The following is a 19,790-nucleotide window of genomic DNA, read 5'->3' as shown; positions in this document are numbered from 1 at the left end:
TCAGCCTGTCAATGTCAAGAAAGGCCCTGCCAAAGAAGTGATGACCAATATTGGTGTCAAAAGGTAAGAGTTCACCATGAAAATGTAAGAAATATTATATCCCAGCCAGAGAAGCAGTCTGTTTAATGGTTTGGGGAATGGGGATATCAAATAATATGCTACATTTGAGTAAGGGTCAAACTTTTGCCTTCTGGGTTATGCTGAGAATGCTTCAGGAAGCCAGAATGTAGAAATAGAGAGCAGTACTTGGGAAGCTTTGCTTTTCATATTCATCAAGTAACTTTTTCAAGAGAAGAGAAAGACCTGAGGATGGAGGAAAACAACAAAAGAAATGAGCAAATCTGGATTTATTTTGGTGAAATCAATTGAAGCACTAGCTCAGATTCATGGATCTATTGAAAAATATTGCTTCAAGAATAGAAAGTCATCCACAATTGCATCATCATTTACCTTGACTGTCTTTAAAGGTAGTGGCATCACACTGCTCTCTACATACCCCTTCTCACTTCATGTTTCCATGAAGAGCCGTGCCCCCCCACCCCAATTTCCCTCTCTAGCTCTTCTTCCTAGATATCTGGGCTCTTTGCTGTCATTATGTCCATAACTTTGTGACCTGAAAAGATAAGGGGACTATAAGGTAACTCCTCAGCAAATAACAGTGCAGCCAGGAAAAAAAAGAATGGTTAAATTGGTTAGTTGAGGGGAGAAAATAGTTTGGCTAAAGGCAATGGAAATCGAATGGGAGGTTCATGTTGAAATTGAGGAAAATGGGGAGAAGACACAGTGATTTGTGTGAAAAAGACTAAGAGAGTAGGGCCTAAGCTAAGACCCTTAGAGTTATATTTTATTTTATTTTTTTAAATTTATGATAGTCACAGAGAGAGAGAGAGAGGGAGAGAGAGAGAGAGAGAGGCAGAGACATAGGCAGAGGGAGAAGCAGGCTCCATGCACCGGCAGAGGGAGAAGCAGGCTCCATGCACCGGGAGCCCGACGTGGGATTCGATCCCGGGTCTCCAGGATTGCACCCTGGGCCAAAGGCAGGTGCTAAACTGCTGCGCCACCCAGGGATCCCTAGAGTTGTATTTTAGATTAAAAGTACAAAGTGACAGTAATTTCATGCAAAGCTAGTAGAGCAAAATAAAATAAAGAGTTCAAATTGACTGTGCCTTTTTATAAGCAAAGGTCATGAACTCGTGGTATTTTCTTTGTAATAGAAACTCTATAGGAAATCTGAGATCAATGTTGGATATAGATTTACTTGCATTATACATGCTGATTCTACAGTACTTTCGAAAGGTTAAGAAAAGATTTGAGGAGCCCAGTGCAATGAAAAGTATTTGCTTGATTTCTTTTCTTTTTTTTTTTGAAGTTTTATTTTAATTCCAGTTAGTTAACATACAGTGCTATATTAGTTTCAGGTGTACAATATAGTAATTGAACACTTCTATACAACACCTGGTGCTCATCACTACAAGTGCCCTCCTTAATCCCCATCACTTCATCCATACCCCCAAACCCTCCTCCCCTCTGGTAACCATCAGTGCTCTATAATTAAGAATCTGTTTCTTGCTTTGATTCTCTCTCTCTCTTTTTTTTCCTTTTGCTTGTTTCTTAAGTTCCACATATGAGTGAAATCATATTTGTCTTTCTCTGACTTACTTCATTTAGAATTATACTCTAAATTTTTTTAACTTTTTATTTATTTATGATAGGCACACAGTGAGAGAGAGAGAGAGAGAGGCAGAGACACAGGCAGAGGGAGAAGCAGGCTCCATGCACCGGGAGCCTGACGTGGGATTCGATCCCGGATATCCAGGACCGCGCCCTGAGCCAAAGGCAGGCGCCAAACCGCTGCGCCACCCAGGGATCCCTAGAATTATACTCTAGTTCTTTCCATGTCGTTGCAAGATTTCATTCTTTTTAATATCTGAATAATATTCCATTGTGTGTGTGTGTGTCTATATACATGTATATATATCACCTCTTTTTTATCCATTCATCAGTCAATGGATGTGGGCTGTTTCCACATCTTGGCTGCTGTAAATATTGCTGCTATAAACATAGGGGGGGCAGCCACTTTGGAAAACAGTATGGAGGTTTCTCAAGGCATTAAAGATAGAACTACCTTACAATCCACTAATCACAATACTGGGTATTTACCCAAAGAATATAAAAACACTAACCCAAGATCTATAAAGAACTTATTAAACTCAACAGCAAAGAAACAAACAATCCAATCATGAAATGGGCAAAAGACATGAACAGAAATTTCACAGACGAAGACATAGACATGGCCAACAAACACATGAGAAAATGCTCCGCATCACTTGCCATCAGGGAAATACAAATCAAAACCACAATGAGATACCACCTCACACCAGTGAGAATGGGGAAAATGAACAAGAGAGGAAACCACAAATGTTGGAGACGATGTGGAGAAAGGGGAACCCTCCTTCACTGTTGGTGGGAATGTGAACTGGTGCAGCACTCTGCAAAACTGTGTGGAGGTTCCCCAGAGTTAAAAATAGATCTGCCCTCCGACCCAGCAATTGCATTGCTGGGGATTTACCCCAAAGATACAGATGCAATGAAACGCCGGGACATCTGCACTCCAGTGTTTATAGCTGCATGATGAACCACTCCAGAACTTAGTGGCTTAAAGCAAGAACCACTTACTTGGTTCACAACTCTGCAGGCCATCAATTTAGACTGGACTAACCTGGGAAATTCTTCTGAGTTCAGCCAGGCTTCCTCATGGGTTTATGATTAGTTGGCAAATTAGCTGGGGGCTGGCTGACTTACAGTGGCCTTGGCTAAGATGACCCATCTCTATTCCACATTCTCCAGAAGGCTAGCTCTGATTGTTCTTATGCCTGGAGCAAGGTCTCAAGATAGGCCTAAAAGGCTTCTTTAAGGCCTAAACTCAGAAATAGCATGGTATGACTTCCAATTAATTCTGTCAAAGTAAGTCAAGAGATCAGCCCAGATTCTAGAGTTGGTATAATGGACTATATTATCTAATGGAAGAAACATTGAAGATACACTGCAAAGAGTATGTATTCGGGAAAAGGAAAAGGAATGAGTTTCTATTTTTAATCTGTTCACACAATACCAAATTAAAACTAAATGATGATCAACTAAAAATGAGAAAAAGGAAGCAAAAATACATGTTTTTGTCTATATTTCAAAATTGTATAACAGCTAGGAATTAGTTTTAATGCAGTAGAAAATATTTACCAAAATGAAACATAAATTTGACATATTTTTGTGGATACTTTTGGAATTGCCTAAGAAGGGAAGTGTTAGCCAGAGTTAAGAACAAAAAGCTCTTGATGTCACTTATCTATGTGCTATAAATGATCACTGTGGTACCAACCAAATTTGTCGAGAAGAAAATGACATTTAAAATTGCTTCGAATATTTACTAGTTGCCTGAAGGATTATTTTCTTTTAATATCTAAATGTTAACCCCTGAAAAAGAGGAAAATTGAGTGAAAATTGTGATAGGTCTTTAATTCTGGTGAAATTCCTTGGTACTCTCTAATTATAATTCCAATTGGTCTATTACAGTAGGAACAAAAACATTGATTTCATTCATGTTACTCTTATCTCTCTCTTCTCTATTATGGAGAATGTCTGAAGTTTGCAGTTTTTCCAATTTCTCAAGACATAATTATATATATTCTGGACAAACAATGAGGGTCAGTTTAGCTGTAGCATTCCTACACTAGCCATGCTAACTCAGAACTGTAACACTAAGGTGAAAAGGTGGGAGTGATGGAATGTTCATAAGAATCATTTAAATTTGAAATGTGAAAACATTATTGAATTCTTCTTTAATTCCTCTTATGCTCCAGATAAATCAGTAGATTTTGGAAAATAAATACTTTAAGTCAAAAAGGTCTCCAGTAAAAATGAATCCCCACTCCCATCCTTTACACACACACATACACACATACACATATATCAGTTTCACATAGTGATCTTTCTGTTAGATATTTTGTGGCATGTTGGTGGCCAGTAATGTATTTTTCTAGTATGAAATTAACTTCCTTCCAGATATGTGGGGAGAAAATATGATTGTTTTGTAGGTAAGAAGTAATAATAATAATAATAATAATAATAATAATAATAACAATAGATGTCATTTACTGAGGTCACAAAGCTTGGAAGTAGTAAGAAAGAATAGAATAAATATTCTATATAATCTGTGTTATTCCCAATAATCAGAGATCTTAAAATAATCCTTGAGAATGTAGAGATAATTTATATTAAAAGAATGGAACCGTTTAATTTGTTCAGAGATTTTTGACTTCATCTTTCAGTGAGTTGATGAATTTTATGTATATTAAAATGAATACTTTTCAGCTTTTAAATTTTGTGGAAAATGGGATCCCTGGGTGGCGCAGCGGTTTGGCGCCTGCCTTTGGCCTAGGGCGCGATCCTGGAGACCCAGGATCGATTCCCACATCCGGCTCCCGGTGCATGGAGCCTGCTTCTCCCTCTGCCTGTGTCTCTGCTTCTCCTTCTCTCTCTGTGACTATCATAAATAAATAAAAATTAAAAAATATATATTTAAAAAAAATTTTGTGGAAAATACAAATATTTTTCCTCTTTACATTTTTGCTTTCCCTATACTTCAAACAGACTCTCTGGCCCTGCCTCTTTACCTTCTGACTTTATAAAGCAAACCAAAAAACAAAATTCCCAGAGCAGTCAAGTATTCTCATTGCTTGACAAAAACATGACTAAACACTAGTTTTGAAGATCTGTAAGAGCACACAAGGCAAAACAGTATATCAGTAGGTAAATAATGTTTACTTTTTTACATCTATCCATTATCTGTCTCTGTATATGTGAACACATACACACATATATAGAAAGGGAGGAATTCTTAAACTTTTTGCTGTATCTGCTATAGGATTTATCAAAAACTTTCTATTGGATACATAATCAAAAGGTGAATTAATTTCTGATATCTGTATATTGCTTGATGTTTCCCTTCTTGGGATTGAAGGGAAAAGAGGGAAGCCAGGGAAAGGGATTTGGTATGAAGATAACACGGTTTGGTTCTGCCAAAGATACATACTTTATTGCAGCAGATGAGATTTTCTTTCTCCTTTTAATTGTATTTACTTCTTGCAATGTAAAAATCCAGGAGCATATTAGTATGAAAAAAGAGCAAAGTAAACTTAACATCTTGAACTTGATCCTATCAAATTTCAGAATACCAATTACATATTTATAAGGAAAAAAATAGCAAAGTTACAACTTTTCCTCAAATATCTTAGCTTCTGTAATTCATAGTGTTTACAACTGTAGAATAATTTATTTTCTTCTAACCCATAGCAGAAATAGGAAGTCTTTCCCTGCATACTTACAGGTTTATTTTCTAAACAATTTTAGCAGTTCTACAGATGACCTCATTTTGAGAACTGACTTGGGATATTAAACTGGAGAAACCACAAACAACTCCAAGCTTTCCATATTATACATTTAAGTGTGTGCTGAGTGGCTGAGTGAAAAGGGAAATGACACTGTTTTTTAACATGTCAAAATCATTGCACACATTGTGACCTCTATCACTGCAGTGTTTCTGACTAATGGTTAATAGAAACACAATCATTTTGGCAGTTTAAATTTAGTAAATATATAAACACTTAAAGTTGGGCAAGTCATCAGCATCTTTTGACATTATGATGACAGATGATTGGTTTGTTAATCGTTTCTTTTCTTACTGTAAAATACAGAAGATATGACCACCAGAGGATTTAGTTTTTCTGTTGCCTTGCCAAGACTGCTGTAGGCCTGATAAAGGAGTAAGAATTAGAACATGATATTATGTAACTGTAGAATATTAAATAATTTTTCTAGTAATATGTAGACTTTTGAATGTTGACATGGCCTCTAAGCCTAATATATTAAGTGAATTAAGGCCATGGATTCTTTGTTTCCTAAAACCTGATAGATTCTTTACTCCTTGTCAGATACACAGATTTCCAAACTCTGTGCTTGCCTCTAGAAATAACTGGTTACATGGAAGGTGGTATCTGCATCCAATCAAATTGTACTGCCCGTTTGTTAACTCAGTTGTAAACATGAACAAAGGCATATTTGAACTTGGCTGTAATTTACATTGCCAGAAAAATTTGAATTTAGACTAGCTCCTTGTGTTCTACTTTCACCCATGCTTCTCTAGCCTTTCTTGATAGTTATCTACTCTGTCAATCCAGGTTGCTGTTAGAAATAACAAGATTAGATTATTTTCCCCAATATATGTCTGCAGGAGTAAACAAAGCTGTGAAAATTGGTACATTTGGTAAAATTTGGTAATTTCATATCAAGCAAGTGGCCTCACTATTGTCATTCAGACTATATAAGTCATTAACAGTGCCCTGTTTCAAGCCATAGACATGCTTCTGGTTATCTCTATATATTGAAATACTTTTTGGAAATTTTGCTTCAGTGAGCCCCTTTCCAGGAACAATTTCCTTTACTCTTCTCCCTTTAAAAACATTTTTGTGGACCACAGTGGTACAAGGATGCATGACAAAGGATTTTTCTGTTGCTGTTATATCTCATGGAAGATGCAATTTGAATATGTAATGTTGGGAATGAGAGTCATTTTTTATGGAGAAAATCCAACTTGGATTTGCTTGGGATAGTCTTCTAAATCCAGTTTTATATGGTTCATGATAACTTTGCAATGCCTTTTTAACCTTTGTTCACCAATTTTTTTTTCCATTAGAGGTTTTACTTTTTGTCTAAATTCTTGCCATTTGAATTGTGTTCCACACCAGCAGCATCACCATTTCCTGAAAGTTTTTAGAAATGTAGAATCTCAGACTTCAGCCTGGACTTAGTGAATAAGAATCTGTATTTTTAGGGGCACCTGGGTGGCTCAGTGGTTGAGCATCTGCCTTTGACTCAGGTTGTGATCCTGGGGTCCTGGGGTCCCACAGGGAGCCTGCTTCTCCCTCTGCCTATGTCTCTGCCTCTCTCTGTGTGTCTCATGAATAAATAAATAAGATCTTTAAAAAAAGAATCTATATTTTTAAAAGACCCTCACCCTAGATGATTCATATACCCATTGAAGTTGGAGAAGCACTATTCAAAAGTATCTTCTGAAAGGAAATAGAAAAGTTTTACTTGGTTATTTTTGTTTACATATTACCCATTCACTACTCCTTTCTTTTGCCTCTTGCTATTGTCTTTCATCTTTGCCTGGGGTGTGATTGTTCAGGCTGCCTCTAAAATATGCTAATTTTCTTGTGGACACTAAATTGAAGAGGTATCATTTCCATAAAAATACTTTTTCTACATTTACATTTGGCATTTTATTTTCTGGGTCTAGAGCTGCAATATAGCAGGCACATGTGGTTACTTAGACTTACTAAGTTAAAATAAAAATTAAAAATTCAGTTCCTTAGTCACTATAATCACATTTCAAGTACCAATTATGTATTGGATAGTGCAGGTATTGACCATTTACATCATCACTGAAAGTTGTATCAGAAACAACTGTCTAGAGACTACTATATACTAAGTTAGGCTTTGAGACCGTCAGTTTCAACAGCTTGCCGATTAGACTGGCAGCTTCAGTGAACCAGGATAACCAGTTGAAAGAGAAAATCTAGTTAACTCAAGGGGTTATTCCCAGTGCATTTGGTCTATTTCTGAAATATCAAGCTATTTCATGTAGGTTAGATGTGTAGAGGAAAGGTAGTATAAAATGCTTCCTCTTTTTCCATTGCTCTACCATTTTTTTTAAAGATTTTATTCATGATAGTCACAGAGAGAGAGAGAGAGAGAGAGAGAGAGAGGCAGAGACACAGGCAGAGGGAGAAGCAGGCTCCATGCAGGGAGCCCGACGTCGGACTCGATCCCGGGTCTCCAGGATCGCGCCGTAGGCCAAAGGCAGGCGCTAAACCATTGCACCACCCAGGGATCCCTGCTCTACCATTAAAAGGAGATCATGGCAAGAGTATCCTACTAGAATGGGAAACTTGGAACTGGGATCATAGGCTCCAGTTACCAATCAGTCACTACATGTATGAAACTGGGTAAATTATTTAACCTGACTTTGAGTTTACTCATCTATACAAGAATATTGTGTTCAGTGGCTTTTAGGTTCCCATTTCTTTCTGCAATTATCAATTCTATGAATTAGAGACTTCTAGTGCTGCTACCTGAAATCTACACAGAATTACGATGGATAACATTTGATAAGGGGAATATACTTTATATGTATCAAAAACAAGTGCTGGAGTTACAGATACTTTTTAAAGTATTTTTAAGGAAATAATAATCTAGAGGACTGGTCTATAAAGCTATTTATAATGAGTGCTTATAAAGCTATTTATATGAGTGCTTATACCTCAGAGAGACATAATTGATTCTTTTTTTAAAAGGTTTATTTACTTTAGAGAAAGAGAGAGATTGAGAACGAGTGAAGGGCGGAGCAGAGGGAGAGGTAGAGGAAAAAGACTCTCAAGCAATCTCCCTGCTGAGCACGGAGCCTCATAAGGATCTCAATCTCACAACCCTGAGATCATGACCTGAGCCAAAATTAAGAGTCAGACGCTTAACCCACTGAGCCACCCAGGCACCCCAAGACATAGTTGATTCTTAAAAGTAAAGGAATGATATCTTAAAATTTCTCTCTATATTCACTGTTCATTTAAAATAAGCCACGGAATTTTCCTCCTTGGCTACTTGAAACCCGGCCGCCATCACGAATGACACAGTAACTATCTGGACCAGGAAGTTCATGACCAACCAACTACTTCATTGGAAACAAATGGTCATTGATGTCTTTCTCCCTGGGAAGGCGATGGTACTTAAGATAGAAATATGGGGAAAACTAGCTGAAAATATAAGACCACACAACATGTCATCTTTGTATCTGGTTTCAGACCCCATACTAGGGGTGGCAAGACAAGTGGCTTTGGAATGATTTATGATTCCTTAGATTATGCAAAGAAAATGAATCTAAGCTTGCAAGACAGATAGACTTGCAAGACATGGTCTGTAGGAGAAGACAAAGATCTAAAGAAAACAGCAAAAGGAACTTGAAAACACAATAAAGTCAAGTTTCTGAATTGTGGTACACTCAAGTCTGCCTCTGTTCATTCAAATAGATATTCAAAATTTAACTATTCTTTTTTTGCAATACTTTAAATTGGTCATAATTTGTGGCTGCCATATATACATATATGATATGGTACATATATAAGAAATGAAGTTATTCTCCCTGGCAGAAAAATATTATTTAAGAGGATAAATTACTTGGATTAAATGAGGTTAGTTTTAACTTAGTCTTGTTAGTTTTAACTTAGTCTTGTTACTTGCTGTATAACCTTGAGAAAGCCTTGTTTTTTTCCCTTTCTGCCTCAGTTTCCTCATTTTTACATGTATCCTTTAGGTCTCTGATACAATGATGCTATAAACAAATAACCACTAAATCTCAGTGGCTTAAAACAACAGACATTTTTCTTGCTGACAAGTTTGCAGGTCAGTCAGGGTAGCTTGGTTTCAGGCTGTGGGTTGTATCTAGGTCTTGTCTACATGTCTTTCATTTGGAGAGGGGCAGTTAGTTTTGCTGCACGTGCCCAGAAAGACAAGAGGCTAAGGCAAACCAGACCAATACAGCTAAAACCCTCCACTTGCACAATATCTACTAACTCCTCATTGTCCAAAGTTAGTTATGTGGTAAAGTTTAAGGTCAATGGGGCAGAGATGCTAAATCCACCTATTCTAGTAACAGGGACTACATAATTGTACGGCAAAGGGAATGTATGCAGAATTCTGTCAGAGGGAGTAAAAAATTTGGAACAGTAATTAAATCTACCCCATTCCTCTTTAGTGATTGGATATGTAGCTGTGCTTTGCTATATGAAACCATTCCAACCAACTTTATTTTAAGGTGCTACATATTTAACATGTAGCTTTAGAAATGATGTACATATATAAGGATCTTTTGGTAGAACTCTGGTATGTTATTTACAGGCTAATGAGAAAAAAATCCCTTTAGAAAAATATGTTTACTTTTAGAGGGATTAATTTTTAAATACATATTATGAGGCTCTGATAGCATTAATCATTTCCTCAATATTGTTATATTTTTCCTTTATTTCAAGAAATAGAAATCTTACAGAAACCAAAGGATTGTATGAATATAGACGTATGATTTTTAATTTAGTTTTACATATTTCCTTTGCTAAATAGGGCATGCAGTTTACTGGACAGTGCATAAAGCAAAGCTCTCCCTATTGGTACCAAGTTGGCAGGCAATTTGGTTTTAATCCTGTCTAGAGATTGCCTGTGTATTCCCATACATTTCAACTCTGATCCTCTAATGGTCATCTGTTATGCTGTGATTACATGGATGAACTGTGAAGAGATAATCTGACTAAATTGTCAAGGTAAAGGCACAGTATCTGTACAAAGGCAAAATGCTACAAATCAGAATAAAAAAGGCTGTGCTTTATAATAAAGTTTGACACTTTAAAAAAATACAAATATTCCACTTAAAAAATTCTTCCTGTAAAGAAAAATTATCCCAAGAAAATGTTTTAAGGAGTAATTCTGTACATTGTTGACAATCTCAACAGAATGGTTATATTCTAGATGGATTTTGAGACAAATATCTTTCACTCCTATAGTTAGTATTACTAAAACTAGAAAGTGATGAGAGGTCACATCATACCTTCTATAGAAACTGATGGAGTTGTTTATGTAGCATTCTTTTGTATTCTATTACCAGAAGAACAACTGTTTGTGACAAGCTTTTGTAAAGAATATTCTATTTCTTGGCTCAAACACCATCACTTCAGTGCTTCCTTGTATGTAATGATAGTCAAAGATAATTTTTAAAAATATTTTATTTATTCATGAGAGACACACAGAGAGAGGCAGAGGCACAGGCAGAGGGAGAAGCAGGCTCCCTGCAGGGAGCCCGATGTGGAACTCAATCCCAGATCCCGGGATCATGACCTGAGCCAAAGGCAGACACTCAACCACTGAGCCACCCATGCGTCCCCAAAGATAAATTTTGAGGTGGCCCCAGTCGGTCTTCACCACAGAAAACAACTCTTACACCGGGAAGGTCATTGGTATTCTTTATATGTAGGGTTTCTTTTGACAGAGACCCATTGGTTCTTCAATAAAAGATACAAGAGGTTGAGCCAAAATCCAAAGTGGATAATATTCTCTCTCTTGGTATATAGAACTTACAACCTCACCCCCTTCTGCTAGTTTTGTAGAAGAATGAAATACCTTTTTCGCTCATGCTTTATCTGGAATATAAACAAAGTTGAATACCTTTAAGCATCGCCTTACTTTTGATGTCCCAGTGTTCAGTGCCCATGTGTAAGACATACACAACCTAACACCTGAATTCCTCTCAGAATCTTAAGGGCAATTAATTGCCTCTCATCCTTTTCTCATTGTTACCTAGCATTTAGTGAGAGTTTCTAGATTAGCTAAGTGCTTTCTATGCATCATGCCACATGTACTATCTATTAATTAACTGACCTGTGCTTAATTGTGTTCATCTGAGAATTGGAAATTATCATAGTACCCATCTCCTGGAGTTGTTTTAAGAATTGAATAAAATGGGGATCCCTGGGTGGCGCGGCGCCTGCCTTTGGCCCAGGGCGCAATCCTGGAGACCCGGGATCGAATCCCACGTCGGGCTCCCGGTGCATGGAGCCTGCTTCTCCCTCTGCCTATGTCTCTGCCTCTCTCTCTCTCTCTCTCTCTCTCTGTGACTATCATAAATAAATAAAAATTAAAAAATATATATAAAAAGAATAAAATGACGGATGTAAAGTGCTTAGATAAAAGTACCAAGTATATAGTAAACAATCAGGAAATACAAAGTATTTTCATTCACTCATTCAAAAAATATATAATAAACATCTAATACATGCCCAAGCACTGTTCTAGGGATGGGGAATTGAATTTTGAACAAAACAGATAAGGATTCTATTCTCATGGAGTTGACATTTCAGTGAAAGATGACAATCTTTCTAAGCAGTAAAACTTTCACTTTCTAAGCAGTAAAACAAAAGATATAGACAATAGTAACTAGTAATAATACTATTTATTTTATAAATGAGCAAATTAAAATAGATTTGAAAAAATAAAATAAAATAGATTTGAATTTATGTAAATTGTCCAGGATTACAAAACTAAAATGTGGTTGAGCCTGGAGTAGGACCCAGGATTATGGTACTCCAACGTCCAAACTTTAAGCCTGTCATCACCCCCATGCTGTTATACTTGTTATCTCTGAAAAATTTCCCCCTGCAACCTTCCTTTTACCCTTTCCGCTCCATCCTCTGAAATCACTATACCATGTCTTTACCTTTAGTGTAACTTGATTCTCCTTGAAGTGAATGTGTCAGTTACAATAGTGGCTCTCAAACCTGACTATATTTTGGAATCATGTGGAGATCATTAATACAATGCCAATGTCTGCAGTCCCCCGCAGAGATTCTAATTGAATTATCCTGGGTTGTGGACCAAGTGATTCCAACAAGCAGCCTTTTAGAATGATGGCTGCTAATACTCTAAAAAGGTTTATCATCAAGTTGCCTACCTTTTAACTTTAACCTCTCTCTTGGGGCAATTTCCTGAGTTCTTTGGCAGTTTCTCTTATTAGGGATCATTCTTGCATTTTTCTTTATCCAAGTGGATTTTTCTGTCTTCCAGATCATCACTTGGAGCTTTTTCTAAAGCCTTAGGTATCCAAAGTACATGCAGTTACTTGATGATGGTGTCTGCCTCCCTCTAGATGGCTCTGTTGGGTAGTCATGATCTCTTTATTTTACTCAAATCTCTTCATTACATTAGAAAAGAAATCCTTCCATTTTCCTCCAGAGATGACTCCATTATTCTGGCCCCGTTGAACCCAAATTTCTGAGAAATGTCTTTCCACTGTGTCCATACTTACTCATCTGGCAGTCATTTTCAATAACTGCATTTCTACTCAATCTATAACTTCATGTGTTGTTACCAGAATAAAAGAATGCACAACTCAGAGGATATGATAACAGTGCAATTTTATTTTGGTTTCACCTTGACCATTTTATTCAGTGGGATGTTATTCTGCCCCTGAAAAGTACTCAGCACAACTTCATGTTGGCTCTTTCTTATATCTAGTCCACAGGACACATTTGAACATCTTGTACTTCCAAAGGTTGTAGGCTGATCCTAATGCAGCCACCTAAATCCTGTAGTTACTTTAAACTTTCTCAAGCAGAAATCAAGTACAGGTTCTCCATACCTCAGGACTAGAGACATAGATCGATGATAAAGGAGGGGAAGGATAACAAATCTCCAAAGAAATCTCTTACTTCTCTATTATTTGACTCACTTTTATAATGGAATGGGATACATTCCACATTTATAATAGAATACATTCTCATATTAGTTCTTTCATTGCTTCACCTGAATCCACTAAGATCAATCTTAGCCTCACTATAAGTGGTAAAACCAGACATCATGTGCTTTATGATGTGATGTAATGAGGTATCCTTACTTTAAAAAGTTGACCCTAAATCAAATCAGCCTCTAGATTTAATTTAGAGTTTATAGGAAATACATGGCTTTAATGGACAAGTTAAATGATACTACTAGAAAGAATGGTACTAAAAAAAATGTAAAAAGCTTTATATGACAAATGACCTGGTTTCTCCAGAAAATCACTTGCAAGAGGAGAAAGAAGTGGGGACATGCAGCTTTTAAAGAATAAAAGAGACTTAAAGGACAAAAAAGCCAAACATGATGAGCAGATCTTGTTTGGAACCTAATTAAAAGGAAAAAGCAAAACAAACTGTAAAAGTCATCTTTGAGAGAATCAGAGCATCTGTATATTGTCTGATTATTAATTGGGATTAAGAAATTACTCCAAATTTTGGTAGGTATGAAAGTAGTATAATTGTGTTAAAATAAATATATGCGTGTATAATAAAGTATTTACATTTAAAATGACAATGTCTAGCATTTATTTTAAAATCTCTGCCTTCTGACATATTGGAGATTTTAAAAAAAATGAGCATTACTTTTCCTGGGACTGGGTTTAATATACTAGTTTCTGTAGCTTTGTGTATGTGTGAAAAAATTTTAAGTAAATTTATTATATTGTTTTTCCTTCTTAATTTTAGTTTTGCTGTTATTGTTGAGTTTTGTTTATTCTTTCATAGCTCAGGGATCTGTGTATTTAAAACTATTCCCACATGAATCTGCCCATGGGTCAGATGTAATTACTCATGTGGGGAATGATTCCCAAATGGGTGTTTAGCATCATTTCTTCACCAGCTTAGGTCTCACATATTTATCTGAAATTAGACCTATTAAATCTTCAGCATGGAAGATTTTTATATGTGTGACCATTCAAATCACCCTACTTATATTTTGAGGAATTAGAAAAAGTTGGTTATTGTTGGGATTATCTTGGTACTATTGTTTTCTTACTATTAATTGATACAGACAGTGCACAAACTGTAAGTATACACATCAACTTTTCAGTAGGTTTTACTTTTTTTATTTTTTTATAAAATCCTTTATTTATTTTTTTTAATTTTTTATTTATTTATGATAGTCACAGAGAGAGAGAGAGAGAGGCAGAGACACAGGCAGAGGGAGAAGCAGGCTCCATGCACCGGGAGCCTGATGTGGGATTCGATCCCGGGTCTCCAGGATCGCGCCCTGGGCCAAAGGCAGGCGCCAAACCGCTGCGCCACCCAGGGATCCCTTCAGTAGGTTTTAAAAATGAAACTACCTTGGGGCACCTGGGTGGCTCAGTGAATTAAGTGTCCAACTCTTGATTTTGGCTCATGTCATGATCTCAGAATCTCAGGGTTATGAGATCGAGCCTGAGCCCTTTGTCAGGCTCCATGCACAGTGGACAGTCTGCTTGAGGTTCTCTCTCTCCCTCTGCCCCTACCCCCTTACACACGTGTATGTGCATGCATGCACATTTTCTCTCTCTCATCTCAAATAAATAAATAACTCTGAAAAATGAAACTACCTTGCTCTTTCTGTTTAGAATAGGTCCCTAAAAGGAATTAGTCATAGTTGTTACCCTAGCCCTGCAAAGATTGCTAAAGCCTAATCAGAATGCAGCATCCCACTTGGTTCTTGATTTTATGTCTTAGCCTTATCTCAAAAAGTTACCAGATTTTATGGAGAGTAGACTATGTCCATATTCCTATGTGATAAGAGAATACCTTCTTGGAAAGACAAGAGATATTGAAAGCCCAGGATCGTAATCTATAATAATGCCCTTCTAAAGCAGTGTTTAGCAAATTTGCCTCACCATAAGATTTACCTAGGATATTTATTTAAAATATAAGCTCTGAGCTATTCTGCTGGAGATCTCTAAAAACTTTGATTCAGTAGGTTCTGGGTGGACCCCTTAACATGTTTTTAATATGCTCCTTAGATGATTCTCATGAAAACCCAAGTTTGAAAAACACTACTCCAAATGAATGTGTTTCACTTTAGCTAGGTATGGGACATACAGGCATCTTTTTACTGCCATCAATTAGCTTTGATTCTGAGAGGTGGCTTGTGCAAAAAAGTCTACAAAATATCCAACTGCATAGAAATAGCTAGATGCTTATATCTCTGCCTAGGTTTGCTTATTGTGCCAGACTCAAGTTGTAGTAGCTTTCAACTTCTCATATTATAATCATCTGGGAAGATTTAAAAAATACCTGTACGGAAGACTGAGCCCCAGAGAGTATTATTTAAGTGGTATGTAATAGGACCTAGATATTTTTATTTTTTAAAGCTTCCTATGTGGTTCCAAAATGAAACCATATTTGAGAAATTTCAAGGTTGAGTTATGTAAAAAGCAGTTGCAATTTTAGGAGATATTATGCTTCTTAAAGAGAATGAGGTTAGCAGGATCTATCTGTCCCATAAGATCTAAAAGAGAATAGGTCAAATTTCTGTGAACCTTTGTAAAACCTTTGAGCATTAAGAGACTCCATTTTGTGAATGAGACATCCTGTCTTTAAAACAGGGACTGCACTGAATCCTTGAACTAAGTAAGGACATATAATTGAGCACCCAACTTCTGTGTGCATTTGAAATAAAATTGGACAATCTGCAGAAGACACTTTCCTGGCAACATAACATATATAGAAAACCAATGAACTGTAAATTATAATAATAACTCTTATTAAACAAAATTGATGTAGGGGCTCTTATATTTTCTCTTTTTTCCAATAAAAAACCCTAACTCTTTTCCTCTGACAGGACATAGTTTGGGCTGCTACCCAAATCTGTGCTACCCAAATTGCAATTCTAAGACTCCAAATAAGTGCTTGTGTTTTCAGTTCTCTTTTCTCGGTTGACAGTTCAGACTCATCCTTCTCTAAATTATGTACATTTTTGTATTTCATGAGGGTGGATGGGGTGGTTTGGACTTAGTTCCTTCTTGGTCACCTTTGACCATAATTTGCCCTTTGCTGATGGTTTGTTCTCTGTGCTCAGCCTTAAATTTTTTCCTTTCTGTGTAATCTAGGTGTCCAAATTAAATGTGGAATTCAGACTCATTCCTCACTTTCTTGAAGGAAAATTTATTAAATGGACAGACTATACTAACAGGAGGTGAAAGGATTGGTTTGATTCCCTAATAACGTACAAATATCTTTAATTGAATGGTCTTAAGACACTCTGTCACATTATATGGGTATCTGAATTCTTCTTTGATCTTGAGAATAGAAAACCAAGGATAGAAATTTGAAACTGCCCTGTTCCTTTAAATATAACCAAAATTATATCAAAACTTCATTCAATAGTATGTAGAAAATCTGATTTCTATTTTAGTAACACAGCTCAAGTTCAGTGTTCTCATGTTTAGTTCTGACCCTATATGCCATTTCCCTAAGTTGGTCCAGGTGATGATGCTCTAATGTCATTCATGCTTTCCCTGTTCTTCACCATGTTAGATTACATACAGAAATCAGTTCATTTCCTCCATTCACACAAAGACTGTTGTACATCAAAATTAATTGAAATACGGAGCAGGTAGGGGATTTAAGATATGCAATGTAAAAGTAAAGGCAAATAGTGGAATATCTGTTCTTTAGAAAAGACCCTCCATTGTTTCTCCAACTTAAGCTTCAACCACCCACATTTTGTTTTCATAGAATACTGCACACATTGTCCCTATGGTGAATAAGTTGAAACCAAATACACTCTATAAAATCTGTCATATCTCTATCTAAATTGAAAAATGCACTCTGTAGAAAATTTCCTTTTAAATTTTAACATTCTGCATACTTTCTAAAATGTATAGGTTCCAAAGACTGGAGTACCTTTTGTCTACTGAATACTTGGGTTTGTAATGTAAGGTTTAAGAATATTGGACAAAGTCAAAACTTATGTGTGTGAAGAAGATGAGAAAAAATTCTTCAATGTTAAAAAATTTTAATGTACAAAAATTTCATAGACAAAGTTAAATACAAACCACAAGATGGAAGTTCACAGAATGGACACAAACAGCCAATAAACATGAAAAGATGTGCAAACTCACTGGTTACTGGAAGAAATACTAATTAATCCCCAATAAAATGACAAAAGCACAGTGAAATACTATTTCAGTGCCCATTATGCTTAGAAAAAATGATATTACTAAGTTCCATCAAAGATGTGAAAAGCACAATTGAGTTGACATGAACTTCTCTTTAAATTGAGGACCTCAAAAATCTCTCCATTGATTAATTCTAAGTCAGAGTAAGAAGACTCCTAGATTCAATAGGCACTGCAAAATTAATTTACTACACAGAGATTATCATATTTCATAATTACCTTGTTTTTTTTTGTTCTCTTAATTGTTGTCAGTCCTCCTTTGAAGCATATAAGCCCTCCGAAGTTAGGAATTAGATCTGTTTTGATGATAGGTATGTTCCTATCACTTAGCATAGAAACTTTAGCAGAGAAAATGGTTACTGATCAATAGTATTTTTAATACATAAATGATTAATAATTTTGACATGAGTGTATTATTTAGAGGGAAGATGAAAATATGTTGAGGTCTGAGGAAATAGCATTACATTTCTCTTCTAACATGTTGATAGACTAGAATTTTTGACCAATAATTTAGCTCAATACAATTCAATTAATAAAATCTCTGATTTTTCAATACCATAACTTTTTAACAGTTTGAATGACCATATATCCCACTCCTAAAAATTCTTTCTGACCTTATGCAAGAAATCACCAACTTTAGGTATCCCAGTAAAAACGTGTTTTGCATTCAATGGCAGCCAGGTGTCTCCCTGATCCTCCCTGCCCCTCACACACCCATGTCTTCTTAGCCTCATTTGGAGACAAAATGAAAAAGAGCATATAACATGTGTTCTTTGTATACATTATTTGTGCTAACTTGATTATCTAATCTCGGAGGCTTACTAAGTATTTTATTTCTAGCCTTACCCTTGTCATTCCTTCACACTCTTGTCCTGTATCATGCCTCAGAAGTAAAGATGAGTCTTCAGAAAGTATTCTCTTTATGGCCCTTAGCTGTTTTTTACATCACTGCATGCCAAGGGCAGTACCTGGATCATTCTGAGTGTTTAATAAATATTTGTTGAATGAATGAATGCATTCATTTAATACACCAAGAGGTCAGTAGTCTCTGAAGCATTCTAAGACCAAGTCATAATTGGACTAGCACCTTTCTTTATATACTTAAAACAGTATAAACCAATCAAAAGTCCCATCGGGGACACATCATGTCATTGTAAAATGACAACTTAAAGTTTAATTTATACTTTCTTTTTCTTAGAGGCAGTTAACACCATCTAGAGGACCTGGTTGTCTTTCATTTGGCTTTGCAGCTGTCCTCATGGAATTTATTGAATGGTGAATTTTGAATGGTGAATTTTGTTTGTTTTCTTTTCTCACATGCCATTTATTCATGTTTTCCATTTGATTAGGAATCTCATTTTGAATTATTTTCCCCTTCTTTTTCTCTATGTCTTTCTAGAACATTTGCAGTTGCCATCTCGGAGCCTCCTCAGGAAGCTCCCATCGTGTTGATCGTTCAGTGTTCCTGCTTCCACAGAAATGGTGGGTAACACAGATCAGTCACAGAACCAAAGAAAACGTTGCCACTTTCTGGTCTTAAGTTTATATACATATAATTTCCAAGGCACAAGACACACAATTTACTAACATAAAGGATCTCTAGCATGCAGAAAATTAGAAAGAATTTTGCATTCAACATTTACATACCCAACACCAATATTCAACAGTTAACATTTGTTATCCTTGTTTTATCACATATCTCTTTATCTGTCCTTCTACCCATCCATCAAGTTATCATACTTTTTGTAGGCATTTTTATCGTAAATTGCACATATCATTATACTTCAGTCCTAAGTATTTTAGTATGCAAATCATAAACTGGAGTTCACTATTTGTTTACAGTTTTTTTTTAATTTGAAGTAAAATTTACTGACAATGATATGTACAAATTTTTAAGCAAGCAGTTTGATGAGTTTTGACAAATAACCCAAACTCCTATCACAGTAGATCATTCATTATCATCATTCATTATCATCACCCCAGAAAAGTTTTCATATGCCTCTTCCCAGTCATTATCCCCCTTCCTCCTTTCAGAGGTAACCACTATTCTGACTTTTTTTCTACCATAAATTAGTTTGTCTCTGCTTGTTTCAGCACTTCCTTTTAATTGTATCATACACTATGTATGTACAGCTTCTTGTGTAAGGCTTCTTTAACTCAGCATCATGTTTTTGACATTC

General features: G+C 36.1%; 1 long non-coding RNA gene across 1 annotated transcript in view; it reads left to right on the top strand.

Moving 5' to 3' along the window:
• The first annotated feature begins 18,808 nt into the window (after positions 1 to 18,808).
• LOC112655784 (uncharacterized) overlaps positions 18,809 to 19,790 on the top strand; it is a 30,737-nt gene continuing 29,755 nt past the window's right edge. Inside the window, exons 1-2 of the long non-coding RNA XR_003133889.2 lie at positions 18,809 to 18,899; positions 19,010 to 19,092. This is a non-coding gene — a long non-coding RNA (uncharacterized LOC112655784). The remainder of the gene's footprint in view (positions 18,900 to 19,009; positions 19,093 to 19,790) is intronic.

Source organism: Canis lupus, chromosome X (assembly GCF_003254725.2).
Source record: "Canis lupus dingo isolate Sandy chromosome X, ASM325472v2, whole genome shotgun sequence".
Classification (NCBI taxonomy): Eukaryota; Metazoa; Chordata; class Mammalia; order Carnivora; family Canidae; genus Canis; species Canis lupus.
This window is presented reverse-complemented; position numbering and strand designations above follow the sequence as displayed.